Source organism: Benincasa hispida, chromosome 6 (assembly GCF_027475165.1).
Source record: "Benincasa hispida cultivar pf3 chromosome 6, pf3_genome.v1.1, whole genome shotgun sequence".
Lineage (NCBI taxonomy): Eukaryota > Viridiplantae > Streptophyta > Magnoliopsida > Cucurbitales > Cucurbitaceae > Benincasa > Benincasa hispida.
The window spans coordinates 52,257,399-52,262,483 of record NC_143483.1 but is presented as its reverse complement, the minus strand read 5'-3'; the positions used below and the strand labels follow the sequence as shown (position 1 = coordinate 52,262,483).

Sequence of the window (5,085 nt, the reverse complement as noted above, 5' to 3'; positions counted from 1 at the left end):
AGATATTTGTGATAGGTGCTTTTTTTTTTTTTTAATATTTATATCATTTTCTAAAACTAATTGCATATATAGAATATTTGAGAAGATCCAATTGACTTTTTTCCCCTCAAATAACCTCCTCTTATACGCGTCTTCTTCATGCTCGCATCTTTCTAATTTTTTTCGTCTCTGCCATCTTCTTCATGTGCGATTTTTAGGTAGTCTTCTTCATTCTCCCACTCACTTCTCTTTTCTTTTTCCTCAAGCTCATGTGCGATTTTCAGGTACGTCTTCTTCATTCTTTTCCGTGCGATTCTGACAGGAACAATTAATTAGTTTTCTGCTCGCGATTTGATATTTCTACTCACGATTTGCTATTTTTACTTGTGATTTGGTATTTTCTCATCCTCTCAGTTTTTTAATCTAAATTCATTTCATCCTTTGCTCGTGGTATTCTTTTTCCCAAGTCTAGTCGCAATTCTTCCTCAGTTTTTGGATTTGGTTTCATGTAGGTTTAATTAAAGTATGTTGATGTTATTAGTCGATTTGATTACTTCTACAAGTTTTCATCTACTTTAATTTTTCCTTTTGAGGCTTCATGAGTTAACTTCTGTTTTGGTTTATATTTATATATTTTTTTTTCAATTAGTCATGAACTTCCTATCATTGATATTAGTCTACTAATATGGGTCTACTACTGATAGATACATATCATAGTCTATCATTGATAGATATTGTTTTGTATTTATTATACAAGTTTATCAATGTTATGAGTTTAATTTTTATTTCTTACAGTGATTTGAAAATATGATTAAGCTTGCAATAGTGGTGTTTCAAAGTGGGTAGTGGGATGATAAACATAATTACTTAAATTACAAGACTAATGGCATATTGGTCGATGAGATTATGTGTTTTGAGAATTTTGTGAGTTTGATATTAAAGGAAATTCAATTGGATGCATCTATTTCTTCAATACAATTATTAGATCTTGGTATCAATGGCATTCAAACTATGATTGAAATTCATGAAGATAATGATGCTGCTTGGTTTTTGAATTTAGTTAAAGAACAAAGTACAAGACATCCATTAATTGTTCATGCCACTGATATGCTTTTAGAAGGGGTTTCCAATAGTGGATTTGATAATTTTCTATGTGTTGTGTCTTCTTATTCTCCAATTAATGATAATTTCAACATTCTAATAGATGTTCATATTAGTAATTTGTCTTCTACATTTGATTTCAAAGAGAAGGATATGTTTGTTAGTAAGGAAATAGTATCAAAGTCTTGTTACTACATAGTTATAAAGAACAATTTTGAGTTCAAGATTGTGAGGTCAAATTTTAAATCAATTGTCTTGAAGTGCTCACAAGATGATTGTCAATGGTACGTTCGTGCATCTCGTTATAGTGGTGAACTATGGAAACTTAGGAAGTATTTCGCTAATCACAATTGTTCTATAATACTATTCAAAGTTCTCATAGACAAACTTCTTCATCATTGATTGGTGATTGTATGATAAAAGATTTTAGCCCTTGTGACCATTTGACTCCGAATGATATTATGATTCACATGCTATTAAACTTAGGGTAAATGTTAGCTACTATAAGCTTGAAGGGTGAAAGAATATATTATGAAGTTATTGAATGGTGATGCAAAGGAATCTTATGCCTTGATCCCATAATTTTTTACGAAGCTGAAAGAAATGATTCCAGGTTTATTTTTCTTCTCATATCCTTTATATATCATTAATCAAGCTTTCAATGAGTATGTAATCAGTATTTGATAGACTTGTTTAACTGATATGACCTATCACTAATATTAGTCTATCATGTTGGGTTGTATGTCCTAAAACTCGTAGTTTGTAAAGCTAAACATTTTCTATTATCAATAACGATGTTATTCAACATTTCTTCAATAAAGTTATTGAATTTAAATTGCACTTGTAAAAACTAAATCCAATAAACTAAGATCCATGGCTATTATATGAATACTTGAACTTTATGTGGAGACATAAAAATGGATAAGATTCGAGTAAATAGTCAAAATGATCTATAGTATACGAGTAAGGTTGGGTGCCTTATTCCGGTAACACTCGGATGCGGCCCACTCCATAGTTGTTACAATTTGTTGTAAGGTGCTACAAACGAAGTGATCCTGATTCGTTTATGTATTGACATGAGGAGTGGGGGTGTCCTATGCAATGAGTTTGTGTAAGATTGGACCAAAAAATAAATCACTCTTACTTTATAACGTTGTGTACTGTTTAAGACTGATTATTTCGCTTAGATGACCTAGGTAACTCGATCTTAATCCTAAGCTAACTATGAACTCATGTTTATTTGGGATTATACTTAGATTTGCATAGGTGAGAGTTAGCTTAATAAGCCTCCCATTTTAGGGGTAAGACTGGGTAGATAGCTGGGGACATAGGGTGCAAGATGGAATTCACGCCTACCCGATTTAGGGATAGGAGGAAAGTTGTTCTCTTAAGTGCTGAATCCAGGTCTTGAACAAGGGACCCCACCATCTCATTGGCCCAAGATGGATCCGTTTTAGTGATCTGATCACAAACCAATTGTTCATTAAAGGATCAATGGAACTTAAAGAGCAAGACGTAATTTTGGGGGTAAAACAACATTTGACCTAGCTGTTATTATGAACAACCTATGAAGGGTCGACTTACTAATTATGGTTAAATCAAGTGGACACAAATATATCTATAGTGAGGAGAGTGCAACTATTGAGCTATAGTGGTGTGACTCGGTAGTTAACGAATATTGATTAATTCGGTCTAAAGAGTTTTAGCCAATTAATCTCAAATCGTTGGTGCTCATGATCTGTAGGTCCATAAGGTCCCTCTACTAGCTTGTAAAACATGAACACCTTGAGTTAGTAAATTAAGTGAATTTGGAATGATATCAATTTGAAGTGTTCAAATTGAATTTCAATTTGAAATGTAAAAATTGAATTTAGGGTTGAATTTGAATAGTTCAAATTCAAATTAGGATTTGCATAATTATATTCGATATAATTAATTAACGTTTAATTTATCAAAATTAAATGAAATTGGAGAGTTTATAATATTTAAATGTTGATTTAAATATTAATTACATGAATAAAATTCATGTTTAAAATTAAGTGTGTGATTTAATTTAATATTTGATATTAAATTGTTATTTAATTAATTAAAATCAAATTAATTTTGAATTTAATTCAATTTGAGAAATTGGATTTTGAAATTTTGAATTTAATTAATTTAGAATTAATTAAATTAGATTTTAGTTAATTTTGGAATTAATTAAAATTGAAAATTAAGTTGTTAGTGAAAATATCCCAACCTCTCTTAGTAGGAGGTGGATTATTCCAGTTCACACATATTGCCCATTAATTCCATGTATTTGAAGTGGCATCGGCTAGTCTCTTGAGTGTCTGCATGAAAGAGAATGATAAAACTCTTCAATTTTGAGATTGAAAGAGAAAGAAGGCTGCTGAAAACTTATTATGCAGAAACTGTTTTTTCCTCTCTTCAAACCCACACCAAAACCTTCACAAATTCAGCCTAATTGTGAGTTCCACCACTCAAATTCAAGGCTAAAAATAGTAGAAAAGATCTCTTGGTGGTCCACGACTTCAATTAGAGAAATTGCAACTCAAATTCGTGTTTGAAGAGGATCTTCAAAGGTATATGTTGAAACCCTCTTAATACCCTATGAACATGCTTATTTTTTTATGTCAAAATTAAGGAATTAGAATGCTTAATGATCTTGTTTTCTTTCGCTGCATGTTTCTCTGAACCAACATATCAATGATAGGTCTTATAGTAAATGGCCATATCATTGGTCTATCACTGTTATTTGGTCTATCAGTGATAGATTTATTGTAAAACATGTAATTATTCTTTGATATATATATATATATATATATATATATATATATATATATATTGCAGGTTCATTCACTGCGTATGAAGCTAATTCTGAGGAACATTTTAAGTATTGTCTTATGGCAATTGGATTGTATATTGAGGGGTGAAAATATTGTAGACCAAACATATCAGTTGACGACACCTTTTTGAAATGTAAATATAATGGAACTCTCTTATTATTATTTTTATGTAGACACCTTTTTGATAAATATGTAGATATATATTATTTGTTTTATTGCAGGTTCATTTACTGCATATGAAGCTAATTAGGGACATTTTAAGTATTGTCTTATGGCAATTGGATCGTGCATTGAGGGATGAAAATATTGTAGATCAAACATATCAGTTGATGACACCTTTTTGAAATGTAAATATGGTGAAACTCTTTTGACAGCATCAACAATTGATGGTAACAATAAGATATTTCCTCTTCCTTTAGTATTTTAGACTTTGAGAATGATACATCATGAAAATGGTTTTTTTAGAAGAGAAATTTAGGAGATCGAGAAGATTTAGTTATTATATTTGATCGACATTTAAGTATTCTAAAAGGTGTTCAAAACGTTTTTCCAACTGTTGAATATTGTGTTTGTTTGCAACACCTTTTAAGAAGTTTGAGGTTGACATATAATGACTCTTCTATTGATAATATGTTTATTATATGTGAAAAAACATATATTGTTACTGATTTTGAGTTGAGATGAATGAAGGTTATATATCCTAGCGTACAAGACTATCTTAGTAAGGGTTGGTTTCGAGAAGTGGGCTCGTGCATATTATAGAAGGAGAAGATATCAGATGATGACTACAAACATTTTAGAATGCTTAAACGTGGTTCTAAAAGAGCTTAGAGATTTACTTGTGGCATCACTACTCGATTCAATCAGACAATTACTTCAAAAATGGTTTTATGATAAAAGTAAAGCTGCATATTGTATGAAAACTATTTTGACTAGCTGGATTGTAGGAAAGTTACAAACACAACATCAAATATCGAGAAGCTTCACGATAAGAGTTACTTGTTTTTGTAGGTAATATTGCAAAATCTATCAGTCCTATCATTGATAGACTCAGATAGTTGGATCTTAGTTAATTTGTTGTCTATGTTGCAATTAATGATATTGAATTTCAAGTGATTGATGGAATAAATCTATTTATGGTACATTTAGATTCCAAATC

At 30.6% G+C, this 5,085-nt stretch overlaps 1 pseudogene; it reads left to right on the top strand.

The window, feature by feature from the left end:
- Positions 1–679: 679 nt before the first annotated feature.
- LOC150035752 (uncharacterized) lies at positions 680–4,846 on the top strand (annotated as a pseudogene).
- Positions 4,847–5,085: the final 239 nt, after the last annotated feature.